Source organism: Ischnura elegans, chromosome 8, assembly GCF_921293095.1.
Source record: "Ischnura elegans chromosome 8, ioIscEleg1.1, whole genome shotgun sequence".
Taxonomy (NCBI): domain Eukaryota; kingdom Metazoa; phylum Arthropoda; class Insecta; order Odonata; family Coenagrionidae; genus Ischnura; species Ischnura elegans.
In genome coordinates, this window is record NC_060253.1 from 92,256,664 (window position 1) to 92,269,251 (window position 12,588).

General features: G+C 36.7%; 1 protein-coding gene across 2 annotated transcripts in view; it reads right to left on the bottom strand.

Moving 5' to 3' along the window:
- LOC124163474 (tachykinins) overlaps window positions 1–12,588 on the bottom strand; it is a 420,319-nt gene that overhangs the window by 326,509 nt on the left and 81,222 nt on the right. The gene's annotated exons all lie outside the window — the stretch shown is intronic.

The window sequence follows — 12,588 nt, forward strand, 5'->3', positions numbered from 1 at the left end:
GGGAAGAGGAATGATTCTTTCCCGCCTTATTTCCTCGCCGTCCACCCACGGAGAGAGAAAAAAGAAGAAGCTCCAAAACCGTTCTTATTTATCGCAAGGGCCACTATGATGAAAAGATGCCTGCACTAAATTCATCAGACGACGACCATGACTGTAATTACGCATACAACTCCTTACGTATTCATTCCGTTTTCCATGCATATTTCAAAGCGTTATGACACAGCAATCTAATCATTTCTTCCTATCTTTACTACGCTCTGTCTCAATTTAAAAATCATCATGCTTTGCAGACAATCTCTTTTGTAACATAGATTTTGACGTCCATTTCATATTTTTTTTAAAGATTCCTGGTACATATTTTTTATTCAACATTAACCTGCGGTCATCAAGAAAAATATTTTTATATTGTATTGCAAAATACATAAATTTTGATTGAATATACAACAGCAATATAGAATTTGTATATATATTTGGTCACTGAATTTGCAGTTGGTAGACTAGCCCTTCAGAGCTGTGAGAGCGAAAGGATATAAATGATGACTATAATGTCACTAGAATGATATTGCATTCTTATATTTTATGCTCCGATAAAGTCAAATACAAATAAAACAAGGTATTTTACGTAGCATGCAAGCACACTCAGTTTTCGCGCTTGAACACTTAATTTTACTTGCCTAATTTGATTGATATTTGCGAATGGGAATGATTTTCGAATAGTTAAATTCCTCCTCGTTCAATCTTGTAAGCTAAATCTTATGTTTACGAGATATGACGTAAGTCAAAAAGTTAAATGCAGTTGTGCATCCAAGTGCAATCCAATATATGCAGTTTTCTTTCGTAACATGGATTTTTGATAGCACACCGTCCATTAAATTTTATGACCTGGAAAAATGTTATTTGATTAAAATCAATTAAAATGCGAAAACCGTAACAAGAAGTTAACAGAAAACTTCCTTTTTACAAGCTAGATCTCGTTACGGAAATATTAGTATTTGTTCATAAAAACTACTTAATTCCGTAAACCCTAGTTTTTGACCGTCTAAACGCTTCGAAATAATTAAGGAGAGATTTTATTGATAGATATTGTGAGGTTAGCAACAATGAATAATCGAGAATCCTAATAGCACAAAGCAATTTAACGGTATTTTCAATCCATAATTTAAACGTTTAGGTGAAATTTTAGCGATCGCTGCCGACTAAATCGATTCATTCAAATCAATATACCCTAAAGAGTTCCTTCCCTCCATGGAAATAACTTTTTGATACCTTAATTTTAATTTCATGACATTTTGACGAGTCAGCTAAAGGGAAGTGGAATAGAAATAAGTTTTGGGAAGACACATGTATAACATACTGGTTAAATGAAATATTTTAACGCCTATCAATTACATTCACTTAATTTATGACGGTAAAGCGTGACGGCTTGTCCAAAATTGATGCTATGTCTGCGTTTGAATCCTAAATACTCCATTTGAAGGGAACAAGCCATCATGAAATGTTTCTGATTACACCATGGATCGAAATGACAGTTTATTTCTCCATTTATCTATTAAGAATAATGCCCTGCTAACTAATCACTGCATATTCGTGAATCCTAAAAATTAATATCCACCTTTATACTCAGCGGTACTCATTGGTAATATACCAAGAAATAAAAATATATAAATTTGCACTACTTATGATCCTTCCACAAATATCGAATACTTTTATACGCGTAGAAATTTTAGAATAGAAAGTTATTACATGACTTGAATGAGAAGATTGGAGTGACCATTTTAAAAAATGCTCTAAATTGAATGTCTTTTACATTCAAAGTTATAATTCACGTGGATATCTCCTTTGCTGCTAGTGCATATCTTAAAATTATGTAAAATGTGTATAAAAATAAAATGTTAGGATCTCTCAATAGTATTCTTAACTACGCAGGGCATGTTATGACAATGTAGTAGTACGTCCCTTCATCAACAGTCCATTCCGCAAATGTCCATCTTCAATTTGATGCGTTTTGAAAGTTCTGAATCAAGGGTCTTGCGGATAGATGCAGTATGCTGGTGTGTATATATGCTGATTTTCTGGAACGTATCCGGTGCGTCAACATTGAGGCTTGGCATTCAATATATTTTCCCGAATCCGTCACCGTGTCGCCATACAAGAAGAAACCCACGTATCTCTCTTTTTATACATTACGTCCCGAGCAACTCTCCATATCCGGTCGATGCTGACAGCTTCCCTCTTCATTCTCCCCTGATCTTTGTCCTCCTCTCGCTTATATGAGTTCTTCCTCTACTCGCCACGCGAAAATTCTTTTCTCACGGCGAGGGATCAACGGGTCCGCTTTGCCCCACGCCGAGATGGCCCTCTGCTCTGGTCCTTCCATATCGCGCAGACATTTTAGTCAAATACTGTCCCTTCCCCTTTGTTAGAATTCATCCCATTCAACTTAATCCCTTACCCTTACCTTTCTGACTATATTTTTTCGTTATAAATATATTTTTTGTAAAATAAAAAATAAAACTACTGATGATCATGAGTATCTTGGAGTTTAGGTCAATAGATTGCAATTCTTTTATGCCGAAGTTTCGGTTTATTTGTAAAACATCTTCAGGGCTTTAAATGAAAAACGAGTGTACAATATTAACACATACACAAAACTAATGGTTACCAACAATATTTTTACAATAGTTTAAACAAAAAAGGAAGACACAAGAATTTTGACACGCCTTATTTTTGCACAGGGTTGTTTATTGATAGTCACTACGTTATTACCTAACTTAGTTACCATCAATTTTGATTAATTTAATAGAAATATATTGTACAAAGATTCTCAATATCTGTTTTTAATTATATAATTGTAAAAAATATTGTTTGTAACCTTTAGTTTTGTTTATGTATAAATATTGTATACTCGTTTTTCATTTAAAGCCCTGACGATGGCATACAAATAAACCGAAACGTCGCGTTGGCATAAAAGTTATGCAATCTATTGACCTAAACTCCAAAATAGTCATGATCATTAAAAAAAAGACTGGGAAAAGGCAAATAAAACTATTACTAAAAACACAGAAGAGATAAAACAAAGGGCTATTAACACTAGAAGGACGTGAGTATGATCTTCATCAGGATGGGATCGAAGTCTACGACACATCTTTTCAACGGATCAACATATTCGTCTTACGCTTTGCCCCGCGTCGATAAGATCTTCTGGTCGGATCTTTCCATATCGCGTAGATATATTTTATCCATATACCTTAACCTTAGATAGCATTCATTCTGCTCAACATTATCCCTCGCCCTAAATTTCCTATATCCTTCCGACAGAAATCGCATATTTTCAAAATAAAACCACCGCTAAAAACACGGAAGATATTAAAACCAGGGAACCTTTTTTTACATTTTTTAAATTTTTACTACAGATTTTTTACTAGAAGGAATTAGGAGGGTCAAATACTGCCTTTCGAGCCATATCTTTCCGTTAGCATTCGTATGTTATCCAAATGAAGCCAACGCTGAAACAAAACGCGGAAGAGATTAAAACCAAGGATCGTTTATCATACAGAGACGGGAGTAGGATCATCGTCAGGACGGGATCAAAATCTGCGATACGTATTTTGCTTGTTCTCTCACGGTCAGGGATCAAAGGTTCCTATTCCTTTTGTCCCGCATCGAGATGGTCTTCTGGTCTGCTCCTTCCACATAGTGCAGATATTTTAGCTAAATACTGTCCCTTCACCTTGGTTAGCATTCATCACACTCAAATTTTTCCCTTGATTTTCTAAGCATGCTTCTCCTTTAGAAATCGTCTCGTCTGTTTTCTAAATAAAACCACCGCTAAAAACGCGGAAGATATTAAAACCAGAGACCCTCCAAACTAAAACGATGAGAATAGGATATTCGTCAGGACGGGATCGAAATTTTCGACACATATTTTGCTAGCCATCAAATAAACTTTTATATACTCAATAAATACTAATTTTGCCAATATGAACAATGCCGTAATGTTATTTTGTACGGCATCCAAAGTTTTTCAGACAATGTTGTCTGACCAACTCATCGTCACTAAAAGGAGCAGAGTATTCCATGCATGCATGCTATGCCATTTGCTTTCGCGTACTTTTTTTACTTCTATACACAGTATCCGAAAGTACACAAACTGTTCCAGCACCTCCCTAAGCATACACGTTTCTTACCTTTATCCCTTATCTTTCCCGTTTTAACCATAAATTTCCCTTCCCAGTGCCCAGGAAACAATGCCGCAAATAAAACTAGGGATTTTCTACGAAAAAGATAAAAGTAATATTAAAACCATTGTTATTCGTGATGGAAATAGAGAGAAATAAGCTTTAATCCCCTTTTTTAAATCAAATAACATTCCACCACTTGCGAAAATGAAATGATTTTCGGGCAAGTACGCTGTATATGTTCAAGAGGTGATTAATGTTCGACGTAGCAATGAAAATTATCGAACTAATTTTTATAATGCCTAAGCAATAATACTAATGTTTGGTGAGCTGCTGTAATGATATCGATTAACTTTTCTTAGACCTTGGGAGTTAATTTTGATTGCATCGATATGTTATGAGTTCGCGCACTCGAGGGAGATATATTTGATCTTTCTTAGCCTGTCTTCTGTGCATAATAAAATTATTGATGATAGAAACAAATGTACCATTGGTTTCAAAGTTTCTTGCAGCATTTTGCCTTCAATTGTACATAAACGAGTTTTCAATGTGTCGAAAATGCTAGGATACTGCTCTATAGTATCAGACATGTCTCCCACTTAGGTTTTCTATGGCTTGTACTAGGCTAAACCAACCTTCAAAGTGAGACAGAGTTTGGTGTTCCACTAAGGAAGCTGCTCGGAGTATATGGTGTCGTCACTGCGGTTTCCTACACGGTACCCAGCGCCAAGGTGGCCTGAAGAGGACCCGGTACACCCTCGAACGTTAACAGTGTAGTATGGCTTTCTCCTACGTTGAAATTATTGATATCCAACTAACATTACCTTCCCCTCAAAGAAAACGCCCGCGTTCGTCAGAGATTCCGAAAACACCGGACGCAGAGCTCATTATGGTGAGGTTGACGGCTCACGCTGATGGGCCATCGCCATTGTTCAATAATTTAGTGTAGAGCTGCCGCTCGGTTGATGGTGGCCTATAACATGTGTATTTCACTAAATCAATGAATTATAACCGAGCGCTCAAGTGGAAAATAACAGTAAGGAAGTGTAATTCATTAATAAAGTTCTATTCTGTGTAATCAGTTGGAAAAAATATTATTATAAAACGTATTCACGCTCTACTCTGTATTTGCAAGATCTAAAGACATAATCCACAATAACATCATTTTCAAAGTAAAAGTATGAGAATTTAAATGCCTGATGTTCTACTAATATATAGCTTTAAAATTTTTCAAATAATTTTAATGGCCTAAAATTTTAATATCTTACATTCAGAATTATGCGTATGATACCATTTCCTGCGGTTCAATTGAATGGCTTAAAATTATGTAAAATGAAACTAAAAAATTAACAGACCCGTCCTCCGTATATATTTAATGACTCCACAAGATGTTTTCTCATTCAGTACAGTTTCTTCATCAACCGCTTTTTAACCGCAACATCCTACTCAAAAACAATAATTGCATCAAATATGTTTAATTTTTTTTACCACTCACTGAACTTATATTGAGTGATTCTGTATCCATCCAGAGACGCATATTCATTCAACCGCTTCCTCGCTGGAAAAGCGTCACGCTCAAAATCAATGAATGCATCAAGCGTTTAATTTTTTTTATAATTTACTGAACTTACGTTGAGTGCTAACCGCAAACGCGAGAGAAAAATTTTCCCCTGTTCAGAGAGATATTCCGCATAAATAGGCCGTGGAAGTACGCACTTCACCCCTTACATCCTTGAGGCACGGTTTGCTTTCCGCTTGAAAATGTCAAAGCGGCAAACTAGGATGCATTATTGAGTACTGTACGATCCGCGAGATAAGAGAAGGGCGAGCTCAAGCAAAATGTTATCCCACCTCACGGCTCAATTAATCAACGCAGTGCAAGATATGCGTGCAGAAGTGTAAAATACTGGCGAGAAATCCTGTTTGTTTTGGAAAATGGAATGCAAGCAATAAACCCCTTTGATTCTGTATCCTGCAGTCTACTCGTATGCCCTTCAAGCATTATTCTATGTAATTACTTCGATAATTCGATGTGAATTTGACTACACGAGCAAACCGAAATAATTGAATCGATTTATTAAGAACTTTGAGTTTTGTTGGAAGGTTTGAGTACTCATCTGTCGTATAAGACTCCAGGAATATCGACAATAAAAGAGGATTTAGTTTTTTTTAAGTTTATTGGAAATGCATCACGGATTTTGTCTTCGTTAAAAGGCGCAAATCCAAAGAGCCAAAAATATTTTTCCTGTTTATATTGTCACGAAAAAATTTAGGCCTTCAACAAAAAGTAATAGGATTAATCTATAGAAAATAGTAATATTAAAATAGGGAAATTGTAAATACATATATAATTCTGAAAAGCGGATACCTATCTAATATTCTATGCCTACCTATATTTCTTTACGTGAAATATTTTTGTTACGCACAAAATGGTATGCTGAGGTAACATTTCTACGACCTCTCCAGTTTCTGTTTTCTATTCACTCCTATTTGAAGACCTCTCCAACCTTATCACCTCCGTTCGTTTTATCTGTAAAATGAAAAAATTCTACTGCATTTGCATTTATTCCAAATCTACGACTCTTCTTTGGACAAGTTAAGGTTTGCACCAGACAAAAATTGTTTCATAAATATATTTTTCAAGCTTTACAGCTGTCTACCATTGCATGGGAATTTCGAAGCATACGCATTCCAACGTTGAATATATTAACATTTCGACGTCCAACTATATTTAGAGACTCCACAGAAACTATAGCAAAACATTCTTTTAGTAACAATTAACTAAATTACCCTTGCATTATGCGTTGACTCACTGGCTATTCTACGATTATTACCCTGAAATATCCATTTTTCCACCATATCACTCGATTAAGTAAAGAAAGCGTCACTAATCATCCACAAGACCGATATGAATCCCTCCACATTGAATTCTAGTCTCTTCAATTTCTCATCTTTCACCGTCGTAAACTTATCAGAAGGATGGCCACAAATAGCTAGTTTTGTCACTGGACATGGCGACGCGAAGCGAATCCTGAAAGCAGAGCTCAAAGCTAATAAAGGCTAGCGTTCTGCCGCGACCACTCGAGGCGTTTCGAGAAGGTATTGTTCCTATCCCGAGAAGTGTCGCGTTGAATGTCACAGAGGGCAAGCGACCCGTTGCACAAGGACCCGAGCCAGTTCTGTGGAGCGAGACCACTTCACATCGAGAAATCTCTTCCGCAACTTGGCCCAGCAGGACTTGTCACAAAGGGTTCACCGAGCCTTTTGAGAATGAGTCAATCCTCCATTTTGTCCCCCCCCCCCTTTTACAACACTCTTGGCCCTGGATCCAAGGACGTCTTGTTTCGCCTTTTCTAACGACCCGCGGCGCTTGAATAAACCCTGCGCTCGGCCCCAAGAACACAGTGACTCGCCATGAATGGGATTTCCTTGAGGGGCAAATTTTTCCCCCTCCCACTCCTTCAAGACGTAGTGGCGGGGATGACGGATGAATTACAGAGGAAGCAATCCAACACTCTGAAAAAGTAATTTGATTTTCGGGAAGTAGCGGCTACATCAAAAGCTTGACATACTCTAAACGAGTACTGAACGCAGTTTCAAGCACACAGCGTCAGAAATACAAAATAATACTGCTATTTTCTCGGTGTCCTGAGACAAAATGTAATTTTTTCACCAGAGGTGAAGGCTCTAGACCTTCAAAGAGAAGATTTTTCGAATTAGATGTTTTGAACGTTAGTGTTGTCCTCATATTACAGCGAAAGCTCATAAACTTTCAGTAATATTCCGTATTTTATAGTTGCATTTTTATATACTTAATTCTCTACTAATATTTTATACTCTAATAATTGGTTAATACCATCATCAACTTCGAATCAAATTCTACTAGCATACTTGCATTCCTTCTTTGGACAAGTTAACGCAGTTAGCAGTGTTACATTTCCGAACAGAGGCATTTCAACGTGGAGCAAATTGCCATTTTGACGTTCAACTATATTTTTAGATTATACAGAAAGCCATAACAAGGCATGAAACCTATCATAATAAATACCTGGTTTATCCTTGCATAATGCGTAGCCGTTTGCTTACCCCTTTAAAAGCCTTTCAAATAAACAGTAATCTTGGGTCGATTTATTTGGATCTACGCGGTTTTTCATTTCTTTGGTAGGTACTTAGCGAGGAACTGCAGAATAACAGAGTTGCCCTCATTTTAAAGGGAAATCTTACACACTATTATAAATTTTCAATTCCATGAACAACATGAAACCCAGTCAACTCCTAGAAAACCTTCGATAGCCACCAAAACAAAACATGCAAGTCGAACAAGTTAACTGTTAACACACGATGCATCAAACACTTCACATTTTTACGTTCCTTGTTGATCAGCATAGCTGGTGTCGTAACACCCTCACCAAAAAGTCTATGAGGCGGATCGCAGGATGGCATGTATTACTAAACGAAGGCTGTTCTAGATAAGGGCGTGTGAGTGAAAATATAAGCAGGGAAGCGAAGGAAAAAATGCGAAAACATGAATGGATGCGAGAATAAATTGGACGGACACTCCGTCCGAGTCATAAAAACGGGTGGGCAAGCCAAGAGATCGGCCAGGCTGACTTAATGATGGATGGGTGCGGGGAAGAAGAGATGGCACGGTCGGTTTTAACGGAATGACGGCAGAGCATGCGTGAGGGATGTGCTTCCTCGCTCGAATGAATGAGATGCGTCTCCTTCATGGGAGTGAAAGTGGGGTTTTGGGGTCGAGACGACGAAACAAAGCACCTAGCGTCAGGATGGTCTGATGCGCGCCTCTTGTGATCGAGTTCCGATGGACGGACAACCGCCGGAGGACTCCAAGCTCCAACGGTGGTTACTGTTAACACAATTCCGATATTCAATTGTCAATTATATCCCAGTTTACGATATCCAAATTCCCGCAATCAGCCTGATCCCCATACTCAAGGCCATTATGTACCTGATACTATTACTTTTAAGACTTTATATAATTCTCAGAAAAATTACAATAGGACCAGGAAATATTGCTAAATCGATATGTGATCCGTCGAACTGAAAAATCAGAAGCATAAGTACTCCTGAGATAGGGGATACTGCTCTTCTCCACGGGATAAAGATCGTAACTGCTTCTCAGGATATTCACTCTTTCGCGCATGAACTGCGAATTTTAGCGAATAGTTTTGTATATAGTTCTCATTTACTTAGTAAGCGACAACAATTAATTAGCAATCCACAATATCTTCTAAATGACCTATTACGTGGTCAATCAAATATCAACCTCACAATATCAGAATTTTTCCAGTCTATTTTCGTGATATGGCAGTCTTTGATGATTCCAATTGTATGTAATATTTAAAGAGAGATGAAAATACGATCGATTCATGGAAATAAAACAATGGCTTTGAAACAAAAAAATAAAGTAATGATGTAAAAATTACTTTTAACAAGTTTGGACAAAATGTTACTCAACGATTTAGCAATATTAGATGCTCACTTCACAATATTTTTTTGTGAATTATTTAAGAGTTAAAGATGATTGTTTTTGGAACAATATCTGGAACTGATGTGCTACAATTGTCGCAAATTAGCTATCCTCCACTGTAAAAATAAGAACACCATTATGTGGGTTTTCTTTATAACGCTTTTCCCTGTCATTCCCTTGGCGATCTAGAAACAAAGATATTTCACGACTTGGTACGTTTCTCAGAAGAATAACCACCATCTTGAAATACCTGCCATTGACATTTCGATTGTCAAAATTGACTACGATATATCAGGCATTGACTCACAGCTGCTTCTATAAATCGGGCAATCAAAGTGATCCACACGGATCGCAGCCCGCAAGATATAAGCGGAGCCGACGCTTTGCCGATGAAAAATTAATTGACTTTTACAGACAATATGAAATATCCTGACTCTTTTCCAAATTTCCCTGAAACTCGATTGACAAACCAGAAAGAATGAAATTCCCGACTTAGCACGTTTTTCAGAATAGTGGCCACCCTGATCCGTTGGAATGCCTGTCATTGACATTTCGATTGTCAAAATCGACTGCGATCTATCAGGCATCGACTCACAGCCGCTTCGATAAATCGGGCAATCAAACAGGCCCACGCGGATCGCAGCCCGCAAGAGTGAAGCTGAGACGACGCTTTGCCGATGAAGGGGGGAGAGAATAGAAGAGCTATGGAAGTAAAACCGCCAGGATGGGGGAGGGGGAGATAAATAAGGGCCGGCAGAGCGGCGCCGGCGCCACCACCACGGCAGGGGCGGCAATCCGGCGTTCTTTTTGTAGTCCCCTCGCTTCCACAAGCCACTGGTCCATTTCTCCACACGTCTCCGCCTCTACTTCGCCTCCTCAACACGACTCACGCCTATCCCTGAAAGCAATTTCTTCTTTTTTTTGCTCCTTGAAGCAGCCACGAGGGCTTTTCGGAGTAGTATTTTCTTGGTGCGGGAGAAGATAATTCTTGCCAATCACTTTTTACTTTCGATGGACTCGAGATATACCTACGCTTCCGCTCTGCTTACGGAAATAACACAATGAACAATGGTATTTATTTTCATTATTGATAGAGTTTATTTATATGAACCCACCTGGCATGATAATCAAAGGGAATAAACCAAATCCTTATTGCACTGTGTTTATATTCACATTGGAATTGAAATAATGTTTAACGCTTTATTCTATCAAAACTAAATTATTACATTAAACGCTAAAATATTTCACTCTAAAACAGTAAACAACGAACATTCTTAAGAGTAAATGAAACAGTTTTAATAAGGCATGATGTTCAAGGGAAGGGAGCAAATCCACATTACAATTTGCTTATTTTTTCAATGGAAATTGTAAAAATTTGCTAACTTTATTTGATTTGAAAAGCTTTCAATGCATTGGTACTAACCTTTATTCAAAAATATTATATGTAACGCTAAAATAATTCAACAAAAAATATTTTTAATTGAGCATCTAAATATTGTCAAATTGATACATGATCCGATGTACCTACTGAAAAATGAGAGGACTTTATTATTCTTGAGAGATAGGATCGTACTCTTTCCAACAAAATAAAGGTCGCAATTGTGTCTTAGGTTATTGATTCTGTAGTGCATTAACTAGGGCCTTTTGCACTTTGTAAATACCGGTGTGAAGGGAAATTTTTCATCCCTATTTCAACATTAACCGAATTCCAAAAAGGTTCAACAAGGCGTATAATTTCCAACGAAATAAATTGCGGTTCCTTCCTATTACAAAATATTATTAAAATTTTAACAGTAATTCTGTATTTTTCCATTATTGGCATTTCCAGCAGAGGCAAATTTATTCCAGCCTCATAAACCATGAATCTACTAATTGGTGATTTTAAATACTCTCCACGCAATTAAGGCATTGTGGTGACTTTATCGACTAATTTGCTTTTCTACGTAAAGTTTGGCAATATAGCGTATATCGATTGGTTTTCACGAGCAAAATTAGTGAGGCTAATTAGGCGATTCACAATGCAATAAACTTAACATCACATTTTCATTTAATTGTTTAGAAGCACTGTTCCCGATCACAAATTACCGTAAGTATGGTTCCATTTATAATTCAGCGTATAATCTAATCCATTTAGCCTAAATATGGCATTAATTTTTCGAGAAATAATCGAATATTAAAGTAGTAATAGAATAAACGAATACATTTATCTAATTTTCAAATTAAAATTAATTAGCTCTGCATGAAATAATATTTTTAACATCCACGCTATATGCGTCAAATATTTTCTTTATGATGTAGTTACATAAATGTGAAGAGTATTGATTACAAGAATTCCACTGGAAAGTACAATTCGTTGTTTATTATCAATGAATAATTTATAAGGAACTGCTTTTCGCAATAGCTGTAAATGACCAAATTTAAGGCATTTAATTCCATAATTGCCGCTTTTCGTTCAACACTGAAACGAGTGAAATGACTCGATAAAAATATATGTTCACGGAAATATTTCTTCGTAAATAGAGATTCACTAGTTCTAAGGCTTTTAATTCAATTCTATTACGTAGGAAATGGAACATTTTAATATTGAAGCTTACTTACCACAACCACGTCGGAAAAAATTATGCACAAGTGACCATATTCTTTTTGCTATTATGCTTTAAATCTTTTTCAACGACAAGTTTTGTAACTTTGTAACTGTTTTGTAACCTATCAAAACCCTTAGATTATCGAATCGCTGGCCCAAAATAAATTTAACAAATCATTCTAACCTTATTATGCCATTTATTCATCATCAAATGGTATACTACATTAAAATACGTAGAGGATGTCTTATTAACAAGGTTACTAAATTCCAGTGTATACTATCAACACTTCAATTTTTCCCTAAATGCATTGGGTTTTGCTTACCAACATTCGTAT